Here is a 14,910-nt window from a genome sequence, read left to right as displayed (position 1 = left end):
AAGCTTTATAAAGCATGAATATTTGTATCAATGTTTTAGTCAATATTTTACTAGAAAATAATAAAACATAATTCCTATTATTTTTTTAAAATATTAAATTTTCAATTAGCCTTATTTTTCCTGGACCCTAAATTTGTGTACATTTCCCTTTATGGTTTTATCAGATATAATATTGATTCAATTTGTCCTCTATTTCCAGCCACAAAAACAAAACCAACAATGGAAAACAACAAAGTCCTTTGCTTCTGCACTTGGGTGTTCTATCAAGATTAATGATATCATTCTATAACTAGATGGAAAAAGCTAAGCCAAAGATGATCAACATTTCAAACTCTTGTGGCTCCTGCCTCCTTCCATTCTGGGGACACAGGGTACATTCTGAGAAAGGGACATGCCCTTCCACTTCTGAACAAAAAATCTATAGAACAGACACAATGATACAAAATCAAATGACATCTATTCTTACTCTGTATTAGACAATACCACAGTGTATTCTTTCAGCCCCTGAGCAAAGGTGAAAAAGCAATGTGTAGCACCCAAGCCATAGAGCTGACATCCTATAGGTTTTAATTCACTTAGAAGACTAGGTCATCAGAGCACCTTAAACAAAGATGATGTAAAAATTTCCAATGCAATTCCCTCAATTTATCTAAAAACTAGAACCAATGCAAAAAAAAAAAAAAGAAGTGAATGGTGACAAGTAGAATTTAATATTTGGTTTAAATAACTGACATTATCAGTTGAAATGGTCAACTGAAGGCTGGTCTGTCTGCTATATTACTGTTTCTCTTATTTTAGCCAAGGTTAAAATATCATGGTTCTATTGAACCATGATAATTTATTTCTACATCTACATAAGTAAGACTATTTTCCATCAATTGGTCTTCAAACACAATCATATTTTACAAGTGGCATAAAGAGCTGACTCAAACTGAAACAGTGTTTTGTACCTGCAGTTTTTTTTATTGTTTACAGACTGTACTACTTTTCAGATTTTAAATTTTCCAGCTTCCAAAATCACTTTAGCCAATTTCTTAAAAATAAATAACTTTCTACATATACATTTCTTATTACTTGTGATTCTCTGAAAATTCTGAATAATGCACCCATTATATGTTAATTCATTTAGGACTTAATTCATTTAAGGTTGAGCATTGCTTATCTCTGCATCTCTCTTTGTGTGTGTGTGTGTGGTACTAGGGATGGAACTCAGGGACAGTCCTACTTTTTTTAGTTTTTTATTTTTGAAACAGAGTCTGACTGAGTTGAAAAGGGCCTCACTAAGTAGCTGAGGCTGTCCACAAACCATTATCCTCTGGTCTCAGCCTCCTGAATGCTGCAATTACAAGTATGAGCCACCAAACCTGGCTGCGTCTCTTATTAAGATCTGAACTACCTTGTAGTACCTTTAAAGCATCTCCTACATGTTAGAAATCAGTAACTTTTCATCAATACATATGATCATTAAACAAAACTCTAAAATGCTGCCTAAATTAAAATGAATGATACATGATTATTTCTCCTTATCTTAGAAAATTTCATCAGCTCCATGTGTTCAGGTCACTTTGGCTATGAAATTGCTGAAATCATTCAAGTAGTTACTGGCTTGGAATATCATTAAGTAAACCAATGGTTTTGATTAGCACAAAGGCATATCTTTAAGCCAACAGAACAAGTATAACTATCTTTTTAAAAGGTTCCCTAATCTCTTATATGTCTGTTTTGCTTCCTAATTACTTCTTTAATCAACTAATTACCTATTATGTATTCACTTAATTACCTTATATGTAGGAACAGGTTATACTAAGGGCCTTAGAAGGTTTTACTCTGATAGTTTAGGAAAAGTAACATTGTAGTGACTTTGAATCAAACACTACATAAAAAGAATAGCAATATTCATAAGAAAAATATTCAAATATGTAAATAATTACTCACAATTTTTGTATGATAAATTGTGAATACAAATGCACTAACAAATGTTAAAAAAGGTGTTAGGACTCCATTTGTTATAGTTTTAGAAAGGTTCTATGCTTCTCTGACATTATAGTATGTGTGAAAAACCTAGACATATTGATAAAATGCACATTGTGGTTGAGTTATTCCCAGATCACACTTTGAAAGATAAAGGTGTAAGCTGCACTGGAAGTCCAGATTAAAAATCATTCAATACGTCACCTTATTTTTTGTCTAAGTAGTAATGTCAAACAATTGGATATTTCTGACTCCATGAACTTTTTTCTTCAAAAGAAATATCCTAATTTATCACACGGAACTATTAAGTTACTTAATATTTATATTTTATATCCTTTTTCTGTATATGGCCATATGGAGGGTATAAAATTGTATGTGTGTGTGTGTGTGTGTATGTGTGTTTAGGAGAGGAGAAAATAGAGCTCATAAAGTAGAGTTTACAAATGATACTGGTTGTGCTATTGAATTGATTATAATTAATCAAAATGTTATCCAGCAACTTAATCATTTGGTAATGTATATACATGGAATATAAATATCTGGAATTCTGTTAGGTAGAGAAGTATGCCTAGATAAGGTATAATTATTTGCAAAACTCAAGATGAAAGAAACTGCAAGTCATTTTTTTGAAAGAAATGGAGGAAAGTATATTGTCAATTAAAATATTTTACTATCTAAAGTAGTTATTTAGTATCAGTGAAAGTCACATATGTAAAAATGGAAGAACACAAATGAGAACAAAAAAATCATTTTCATTATGAGATGAAATAAAATAGAAAAATATAATTTAATTTTAGCATGGAAAGAAGAATATATGATTGAGTGGGTTGAGAAAAAAAAGAAAGGTAGACTTTTACATATGAGCTTTCCTGAGCTATTTAATGCTAAAAACCAAATAGTAGAATCAAAAATGGGAAGTTGAAATGAATAGATATTGTACAAAGAAAGAGATACAAATGACCAGTAAATATGTAAAATAATGTTCAAATAATTAGCTATGAGGGAAATGCAAATCAAAACTATATTGAGATTCTAACTCCAGTTAAAATGTCAAATATCAGGAATACAAACAATAATTAATGCTGGAGAAGATGTGGAGAAATAGGAGCCTTACACACTCTTGATGAGACTGAAAATTATTACAACTATGGAGGTCTGTATGAAAGCTCCTCAGAAGAATAGAAATGAAACCATCATGTAACCCAGCTTTAATCACTATCTTTCCAAAAAAATTAAAGTCAGAAAGCTATAGTAATATACGAATTTCCATATTTATAGCAGCACAATTCACAATAGCCAAATAATAGAACCAGCTCAGGTGTCCATTAAAAGACCAATGAAGAGGACTTCTGGGAAGATAGCAACTGAGGGAAGCAGCACATACCAGTCTTGTTGACACCAGACCTCCATTGCCTTAAGATAGTGTTCTACAAAAGCCAGAAAACATCATAAGTTTAAAAATAACATGATAAATAAAAGATGGAAGAAAAAAAAACTATCAGAGAATAAAATAGAAACCTGCCTACCTCGCACTCCCAGGCACCAAGGTGACGCTATCTTACCTTACTGTATCTGACTCCAAAGACAAACAAGACAACAACCAAGGACCTGAAGTAAGCAGCTGCAGATCATCAGAATTTTAAGCTACCATTTCCTCCTGTGTAAACACCGGGTACAACTTGCAGTAGTGGTGGCTGAGCTCAATACACCCTATAGAGATCCAGAGTAGCACTCAACAACACCAGAAAAGAAACTCATTTGCCTTTCAGCCATGGGTGCCACAATAGTGCCATCTTGCCTCACTACACCCGACTCCAGGGAAGAATAGGAAAACAACCAAGGACTTGAAATAAGCCGCTGCAGATCATCGTAATTGTAAGTCATCAGTTCCTCCTGTGCAAACACTAGCTAAAACTACCAGACCTAGACTCAATAACACCATAAGTGAAGCCTCCATTTCATTGGGAGAATGCCTAGCACAGTGCCTCCAGGAATTCACGCAGCTGATAAACTCCCTGGGTCTGAGACTTTGCAGGTCAACCTGCCAAAGGTGGTAGTAAGGTCTGCTCTTGGACATAGCAGAGGCTCAGACAGACTCAGGCCCTGCATCAGTGGAAAGTATGAAGACCTACACTTAATACTAGATCCAACTAGTAGAATCTCTGGAATCACCACAGACCACCAAATTGTGGTGAGTGAGAGAGTCAGACCAGACCAGCCCTACATGTGGAAAACAGAGACTCTTACATTGAGTTTGGTCTAAAAGGCATCTGCCACCTATGCAGGTAGGGAGATACTGAGACTCCACATTTGTGGAAAGTAAAGTGAGTGACCTATGCTTAACACTAGATCCAGCCTCATTGATACCATCCATCTGCATAGACCAAACAAGACTCAGAAAACAAAACTTGCAGGAAGAAAGGTGCCAGTGGCACTTTGTTTATGCACAGAGAGAGGCCGTAGAGACCCAGTATGCTAAATATTTATATATTTGTAGGGTTACATTATTTTGTTGTTGTTGTTATTGTTGTTGTTGTTGTTGATTTGTTTTGTTTTATTTTGTTTTGGGTGTGAATATATATGCTTGTTTGTTTTCTCTATTTCCAACATCTCTCCCAAGCTTCTTCCTTTGTACATACCTGCTCTCTTATTTCAATCCTTTTTTCTTTTTTCTCTTTTTTCTCTTCTTGTATTAAATCCATTTTGTATCACTATATTGACTTTACATTTGTTACTAGAATACCACTACACACTCACTATCTCTAATCTCTACTATATTCTTCCTTACTAAACTCATACTCTGATTCTATTCAATACTGTCTGTGGCTCTACTTATTCTTGCATTTACAACTTCAGTTTCCTCCTCACTCAACATTCACTATTGAATATAACACAACTCACACTTAGATATACCAGCAGATACCTAGAGACTGAGAGAAATCTATCAAAAACAACAGAAACAAACATTAAATCATGAGAAGGAGGAATAACCAAGAAGCAATGAGTTCCCACAACACCACAATAACAAAAATTGACAACACAGAATTTCAGAGATACTCAGAAGGTCAAATCAGGAATGTAACTATAGAAATAATATAGGAATTTAAAAAAATTTAGTAATAGTCTGAAAGAAATAAAGGATGCAATCATTGAAGTGAAGGCATCAATTTATACTAAACAATTGATTAGACCATATGGAGAATAGAATCTCACTCCTAGAAGATGACCATTCTAAAAATGAACGCACAGTATATAACTTAGAAAAACAATTTGACAACATGAATTGGACATTTAAGAAATATGGGCCCATTCTAAACGCACTAAGCTAAGAATAATTGGCATAGAAGAGGAAATAGAATGTAAAACCAAAGGGATAAATGATTTTTTCAAAAAAGTATATCAGAAAATTTTCAAAACATAGAACAAGAGGTTGATACAGAGATACAGGAAATTTATAAAACTCCCTTTAGACAAGATGAGAGAAAAGGTTCACTATGGCACATAATAGTCAAAATGACCAATATAGAAGACAAGAAGACAAACTTAAAGGCAACAAAAACAAAAGACGAAGTGAAATTTAGAGGCAAACCAATTAGAATCACTCCAGACTTGCCGGGCATGGCGGTGCATGCTTGTAATCCCCACAATTGGGAGGCAGAGACAGGAGGATTACACAGGTTCGAAGCTAGCCTTGCTGGCTTAAGGGTTCCTGTTTCCAAATAAAATACAAAACATAGGTCTGAGAGTGTAACCCAGAGGTAGAAGGATTCCATCCCTAGTACCACCAAAAAAAGGAATCACTCCAGACTTCTCAAACCAAGTCATAAAATCCAGAAGGGCCTGGAGTAGCATAGCCCAAACTCTAAAAGAAAACAACTTGCAGCCAAAAATTTTCTAACAAGAAAAATTATCTCTCAAATTAGACATCAAAATAAAAATCTTCCATGGCAAATAGAAGCTGAAGAAATTTATTTCTACCAAACCAGCACTAGAGAAAATACATAAAGAGATTAACAGCAAAGAAAAATTTAGTAATACATGGCAGACCCAGAAAAATAAGAATTTCCATTCAGCAAACAACTAAGCAAAGAAGAACAAACACTACCTCAAAACAGAAGTTAAATTTCAATATGTTAGGAATTAAAAACCATCTCTTAGTAATCACACTGAACATAAATGGCCTTAACTCCCCAATAAAAAGAAATGATAGTAAAATGGATTAAAACCCAGAATCCATCTATCTTCTGCCTGCAAGCAACACACCTTACAAGTAAAGATAGTAACAAACTAAAGGTAAAGGGCTGGATCAAGGTAATCTATGCTAATGGAACTCAAAGACAAGCAGGAGTAGCAACTATGATATCAGACAACTTAGATTTCAAGCCCAAGCTTAGTAGAAGAGGCAGAGCAGGTCAATTTTTACTTGCAAAAGGAACAATCCAGCAAGAGGAAATAACAATAGTTAACATTTATGCCCCAAACACAGGCAAAGCTACTTTCATAAAACAAAGTCTTTGTGACACTAAATCACACTTAGATCCCAATATAATAATACTGGGAAACATTAACACCCCTCTCAAACTGTTAGACCACTCTTCTAGAAAAAAGGTTCAGTAAAGATGCCTCAGACCTAAAGAACACCATCAACATAAAGAATATTCAACCCAACTACAAAATATTTCACATTTTTCTCAGCTGCTCATGGAACATTCTTCAAAATAGATAACATCCTAGGTCACAAAGTGAGCAATAGCAAATTAAAAATAAAGTGACATACTTTTCTGTGTCTTTTCAGACCATAATGGAATGATACTAGATATCAACTATAAGAAGACCCAGATAAACCACATATGTGGAGACTGAACACCACACTGCTGAATAAATAATGGGCCATAGAAGAAATAAGGGATGAAATCAAGAAATTTCTAACAACAAACAAAAATAGAGATAGAAAATATCAAAACCTCTGAAACACTTTGAGGGTAGTATTAAGAGGAAAATTCATAGCACTGAGTGCCCACATAAGAAGAACAGAAAAATCACCAAATAAATAACCTAAGGACATGCTTCAAAGCCCTTGCAAAACAGGAACAGTCTAACCCCAAAACCAGTAGAAGGCAGATTATTAAAATCCAGTATAAATCAATAAAGTAGAGAATAAAAATTCAATACAGAAAATCATCAATGCCAAAAGATGTTTTTTTTAAATTAACAAGATAGATAAATCACTAGCCAACTTAACCAAAAAAGAGGGAATCAACCCAAATTATGAAGATAAGAGATGAAAAAGTAAATATTACCACTGACAGTGTAGAAATCCAGAGGATTATCAGAAACTACTTTGAAAAACTATACTCAAAAGAAAAACCAGAAAAAGTGAAAGAAATTGATAACTTTCTAGATAAATACAACCTTCCTAAACTGAGTCAAGAAGATATAAAAAATTAAACCAACCAATAGCAATCAAAGAGATTTAAATATCAATAAAAAGCATATCATCAAAGAAAAGCCCAGGAACATATGGTTTCCCAAGTGAATTTTATAAAACTTTTATAGAACTAATCCTGAAAATCCTCAGTTTACTTCATGACATAGAAAGAAATAAGTCTCTCACAAATATATTCTATGAAGCTAGCATCATATTAATATAAAAATCAAAGACAGGTCAAGTAAAGAAAACTACAAACACACATCTCTGATAAACTTGGATGCAAAACTGCTAAACAAAATTCTAGCAACACGCATTCAAAAACACATCAAGAAAAACATACCATGACCAAGTAGGGTTCATTTCAGAGACGCAGGGCTGGTTCAATATATGAAAATTAATACATATAATTAATCACATAAACAGAACTAAAGACAAAAAATCACATGATCATTTCAATAGGTGCTGAAAAAGCATTTGAGGAAATACAACATCCATTTATATTAAATGCACTAGAGAGAATTGGAATAGAAGGAACTTGCCTCAACATCAAAAAGGCAATCTACCATAGGCCCACAGCCAACATCATATTAAGTGGGGGAAACTGTGAGAATTCCCCCTAAAAACAGGAACAAGACAAGGATGTCCATTATCAATACTTATTTTCAATATGGTACTTGAAACTCTAGCAAGAGAAATAAGGCAAGAAAAGGAAATCAAAGGAGAACAAATAAGAAAAGAAGAACTCAAACTTTCATTATTTGCAGATGATATCTTACTATACTTAGAAGATCCAAAAATCATGGTTCACAGACAGCCTCAGCTACTTAGTGAGGCCCTAGCAACTTAGTGATACCCTCTTTCAAAATAAAGAATAAAAAATAGGGAAGGGGGTGTAGCTCAGAGGTCAAATGACCCTGGGTTCCATTCCCAGATCTGAAAAAAAAAAAAAATGGAAGCTTTCCTGTATGCCAACCAAAAATTCACTGAAAAATAAATCCAGAAACATTTCCACTCAGGATATTCCACAAAAGAATTAAATACTTAGGAATAAACTTAAGCCAGGTGGTAAGAGACCTCTACAAAGAAAATTATAAAACATTGAAAAAAGAAATCAAAGAAGACCTTAGAAGATAGAAAGATCTTCCATGTTCATGGATAGACAGAATAAATATCATCAAATGACCATACTTCCAAAAGTGATCTACATATTTAATGTAATACCCATTAAATTAACAAGTTTTTTCCTTACAGACATAGAAAAGTCAGTCCTTCAATTCATTTGGAACAACAAAAACCCCAGAATACTCAAACTCCAGAATTCTTGTTCTCAATACTGACTTGAAATCATACTACAAAGTCATAGTAATATAAAAACAGCATGGGATTGGCATGAAAACAGGTACAAAGACCAATGAAACAGAATAGAAGACTTAGAAACAAATCCACACAGTCGCAGCCAATTGATTTTTTACCATGGGGCCAAAAACATGCATTGGTAAAAAAATAGCTTCTCAAACAAATGGTGTTGGGAAAACTGGTTAACTATATATATAGAAAAATGGAAATAAACCCCACTTTCTCACCCTGCACAGGAGTCAATTCAAGATAGCTCAAAATCTTGGAAATTAGACCAGAAACCTTGAGGCTCCTTGAAGAAGGTTCAGGCCCAACATTGCAACACATAGACACAGGTAAAACTTTTTCAACAAGACCCCAAAGGCACAAGTACCTAAAGGGTAGATCAATATATGGGATTGCATGAGACTGAAGAGCTTCTCTACAGCAAAGGAAACTATCAAGAACCTCAACTGAGAGCCAACAAAATGGGAGAAGATTTTTGCCACCTACTTCTCTGATAGAGGATTAATATCTAGACTATACAGAGAATTCAAGAAACTCAGCTCAGCACAAAGAAAACAAATAATCCAATCAAAAACTGGCCAAGTAAACTAAATAGACACTTCATGAAGGAAGAAATTCAAATGGCCACTAAAAACATGAAACAATGCTCAACATCATTAGCAATCAGAGAGATGTAAATCAAAACTACCCTGAGAGTTCACCTAACTCCAAGTAGAATGGCAATCATTCAAAACACAAACAACAAATGCTGGTGAGGATGTGGAGAAGTGGGAATCATTCAAGAATGGCAATCATTCAAAACACAAACAACAACAAATGCTGGTGAGGATGTGGAGAAGTGGGAACAATATATATTGTTGGTGGAACTCCAAATTAGTGCAACCACTTTGGAAAACTGTATCGGATATCCTGAGAAGAATGGGAAAGAACTTACCATATGATCCAGCAATACCACTTCTCATTAACTACCCAAAAGAATGAAAACCAAAGTACCAAACTAATGCATATGTGTGTGTATATATATATGTTCATATTTGCACAATTCACAATTGCCAAATTATGGAACCAGCCAAGATGTCCATCCACAGATGAATAGATTACAAATCTATGGGATATGTACACAATGGAATTTTATTCAGCCATAAATAAAAACACAATTATGTCATTTACAGGGAAATGTATGGAAATAAAAGACATTATGTTAAGTGAGATTAGTCAGTCACAAAAAAATAAGAAATCAGGTGCTGTCCCTACTATATAGAAAAAACTCTAGACAAAAAAAGAGATTCCATAGATGAACAAATAAGGTGACCTAACTGAGGGTGATGTGAGGGGCAAAGAGGGAAATTCCCTAATACATATGATATATATGAAAGTTTCTTAACTGTCAGAACTTTAATGTCCCTGCTTCGTCACCTTAAAGTTGTTCCATTAATATATGTATTTATTTTTTCCTTGAATATTTATTTTCAGTCTCTCATATTAAAATGTTTAGTAACCAGAAAAAAAGAATATGATAAAATATATTGAAAAATAAAACATGTTTAAATTAATGAATAAAAAAAGATCTTCCTTGCTCTTTGATAGGCAGAACAAATATCACAAAATGACCATTCTATCAAAAATGATGTATAAATCAATGCAATTCTTATCAAAATACCAATGTCTTTCTTTATCTAATAGAACATTTTTTCTTTTTAGTTGAAAATCTAGTCAAGGTTTGTATATTACTTTTAATCTTCATGTATTATATTTTATATTCTGAAATGCTTCATTACCCTTTTTAATAATTGCCAGTTGGTACATAAGACATATGCATGCACATGTTCACAGTAAAACACAACTAAGTATTTAGAGGCCATGTTTGCAAATTACTCTCAAATTGTTCACAAAATAGTGTTTGTGCTCTTAGTTGAATCTGAGTCAAAGATATAAAAATACATTCATCTTACAACATTTTTAATGTTTGAAGCCCTTTCAAAATAAAAATATAAAAGGAAAAATAATATTGTTTAAATATATTTATGATCCATATTAGATTATATGGGCTTTTAGTGTCTTTGAAGTTTATAATAAAGTTGAGAAACAATCACACTAGAATATAAACTCTAAAACAAGATTTTTCAAGAAAGAATACTGGTTACTCAAGAGTTTGAATGGGTTCCACAGAGTCCATGAACTCCTTAAGATTATATGCATGAATTTATGAATGACGTTTTTCTTGGGAAAATAGTCTTTTGTTCTTAGAGATCTGTACCCAACCAAGGCTAGGAATCATTTCATTTATTTCTGTTCAAGAAAGGACATCTTAAAGAAACAGAAACGACAGACTATAAATCAGGAGAAGGAATCTTAAAATACGTAAATGACAAAAGACTAATATTAAAGCTATTTAGACACATTTATAAGTCAATAAGGAAATAATCTAATAGAAAAATGGGCAAATGACATTAGTTGATATTATTAAAATATGTTACTCATATGACTAAGAAACATTTGAGATTTTCTTTTGTATGTGGTTACTGGAGATTGAACTCAGGGGGCATTCTACCTTTTTTTTTTCTATTTTACCTATTTTCTATTTTAAAACATGCCCTCACCTAACCGCTGAGGGATTTGCTAAATTGCTAAGACTATCTTTGAACTTCCTGTCTCAGCCTCTCTTAGTCTAAGGTAATATGCCAGAATCATTGGATATAAAAACTGTCATTCTAGAGAAGAAAATGAGATTTTATTAATCTGGACTTTGTATGAGTATAGAAAATGTAAATCCCTGCCGTACACACACTCATGAAGATGTTGAATCATACAATTTCTAGAATGTTGTCTTTTTGTTTTCTTTTATTTTTCATTTTGTTCCTTGTATGCTGACTTACTGGTTTTTAATTTTGTATCCATCTATGATCTAATGTTCTTTCCTCCATATGTCTGAACTCAAAGTTCAAAATAAACTTCATGGAATAGTCACAACATTTTGCAGATATAAATAATTAACCATCAGAAATAATTAACATAAAAAGGACTGATTTCAGCACTGAAAGCTGCCATAAAAATAATTACAGAATCCAATTATGACCCAGACTGTAAGGAGTTAAGGGGTTTCCAATGAATTTATTAGAAGGTCTTAGCAGATCATTAGCAATGAGTAGAATAACAAGACACCCTCTAAGATGCTACCCATGAATCCTATCTTTTATTTATAAACTTAATATGATGCATTTTTGAAACACAGGCATACCACAGATCTGAGTCTATGCCATTGATCAAATAATCTATATAACTCAATAGGAAGTATTATCTTACATAGTCTAGGAATAAAATGAACAGAAATTTCATATTTTATTACTTGCTGTTTAGATGCTTACAATATAGAAAATATATAAATGTATATAATAAATGGAAACATTCTATGGAATAATTTAGTATTTACTTAAGGTTTTATAATTTTAAGTGTTTTACACATGAAATTTGAAGGCTTGTAAACACAGAAAATTTAAAATAAATAAATGAATAAATTGAAAGTTACAGCAAGAAAATAAAAGCATAATACTGAAGAAAAGCAAAAAGAAAAATCTCTTCTGTCAAGGTTTTTGAAATTGTAAACCACAATTTAATATGACTATAATAGTGTAATACACTGCTATTTTTTTGGATGCTGTAGATTGATTCTTATAGGTTTCTTTATAGCTTAAGAAGCTTTGCTAGCCGGGCGTGGTGGCACACGCTTGTAATTCCCTGTGCTTGGGAGGCAGAGACAGGAGGATCGCGCAGATTCGAAGCCAGCAGCGCGCGCTGGCTTAGGAGACCCTGTTTCCAAATAAAAAATGTAAAAATAGGTCTGGGAGTGTAGCCCGGAGGTAGAAGGGCTTCCAGGAACCCTAGTACCACCAAAAAAAAAAAAAAGAGCTTTGCTAAATACTAGTGCATTTTCCTAATTCAGAACAACACCTCACTCACAACATTTAAATATTCTTGTCTTTCAAAAATAAGTTCTTTGTCATTTGCAAATACCTGAAAATAAAAGAGGTTGCTTGATTTATTTTTACTTATTTTTTATTTTACTCATTTACTAAATTTTATTTAAAAATAAATTTTGTCATCACTATGTAGTGAAGAAAAATTCAGAACACAGGTCAACTTGGAAGGTTTACAGGTTTATATTTATATTTTTGGTAATAAGTGGAAGTATTTGAGGATCCTTTTTCATTGTTTCAAATTATTGATTTATTTTATATACTGCAATCCTTAAAATAATTTTCTCTTAAAATTTAATATATAAACATTTTATTAATTATTTTAGTGTCATGATATGTCTGAATAAACTGTTAGGATTTTGTCAAATTTAAAAAGTAGTTCTACTGCAAGAATTCCCTTTAAAGTCAGAAACAAGACAAGGATATCCACTATCACCACTCCTTTTCAATATAGTCCTTGAGACTCTTGCCACAGCAATAAGACAAGAGAAGGAAATCAAAGGAATTAAAATAGGAAGAGAGAAATTAAAACTATCCATATTTGCAGATGATATGATTATCTAGAAGATCCAAGGAACTCAACCAAAAGACTTCTAGAGCTGATTAACCAATTCTGCAAAGTTGCAAGTCAACTTAAAGAAATCAGTTGCTATTTTTTATGCCAACAATGAATCCACAATGAAAGAAATAAAGAAACTATTCTATTTACTATAACCTCTAAGCCAATAAAATACCTAGGAATAAACCTAACCAAAGATGTAAAAGACTTCTACAGGGGAAACTACAAAACATTAAAAAAAGAAATTGAAGAAGACCTTGGAAGATGGAAAGATCTCCCTTGCTCATGGATAGGCAGAATAAATATCATCAAAATGGCCATTCTGCCAAAACTGATCTATAGGTTCAATGCAATTACCATTAAAATACCAACAACATTTCGCATAGACCTGGAAAATCATTTATGAATTTTATATGGAGAAAGAAAAGACGCAAAATAAGTAAAGCAATTCTCAACAACAAGAACCAGGCTGGAGGCATCACAATCCCAGACTTCAAATTATACTATAGAGCAATAGTTGTAAAAACAGCATGGTATTGGCACAACAATAGGCAGACTGACCAGTGGAACAGAATAGAAGATACAGAAACAAACCCACACATCTAGAGCTGGGAAAACTGGTTATCCATTTGTAGAAAGTTGGATCTGAATCCTTCTCACCTTGCACAGGAATCAACTCGAAATGGATCAAAGACTTAGAAATTAGGCCAGAGACTGTGAAGTTATTAGAGGAGAGAATAGGCTCAGCACTACAGCATATAGGCACAGGCAGTAACTTTCTCAACAAAACCTCCAAAGCTCAGGTAATTAAAGCAAGATTAACAAGTGAGATGGCATCAAACTAAAAAGTTTCTTCTCATCAAAGGAAACCATGAATAATCTAAAGAGGAAGCTTACAGAATGGGAGAAGATCTTTACCAGTCACCATTCTGATAGGGGGCTAATATCCAGAATATACAAAGAGCTCAAAAGACTCTACATTAGCAAAACAAACAACCCAACCAAGAAATGGGCAACTGAACTGAATAGACACTTTAGAAAAGAATAGATACAAATGGCCAATAGACACATAAAAAGATGTTCAACATCACTAGCCATCAGGGAGATGCAAATCAAAACTACACTGAGATTCCATCTAACCCCAGTCAGAGTGGAAAGCATAAAGGCATCAAATAAAAAATGCTGGCAAGGATGCGGAGGAAAAGGAACTCTTTTACACTGTTGGTGGGAGTGCAACATAGTTCAACCGCTATGGAGATCACTGTGGAGATTCCTTACAAAACTGGGAATAGATCCACCATCTGATCCGGCTATACCACTCCTGGGTATCTTTCCAAAGGGGTTGAATTCAGAGAACTATATTAACATATGCATAACCATGTTCATAGTAGCACAGTTTGTAATAGCCCAAATATGGAACCAGCCTAGATCTCCATCAACAGATGAATGGATTGCAAAATTATGGGAAATACACACAATGAAATTCTATTCACCTATCAAGAAGAATAAAATAATAGCATTTGCAAGAAGATGGAAGGAACTGGAGAACATTATGTTAAGTGAGATTAGTCAAGCACAGAAAGAGAAGGGACATATGTTTTCTCTAATATGCC

This window comes from Muscardinus avellanarius (assembly GCF_963383645.1).
Source record: "Muscardinus avellanarius genome assembly, chromosome: 14".
In the NCBI taxonomy this organism is placed as follows: domain Eukaryota; kingdom Metazoa; phylum Chordata; class Mammalia; order Rodentia; family Gliridae; genus Muscardinus; species Muscardinus avellanarius.
Note: the sequence above shows the minus strand (reverse complement) of the source record.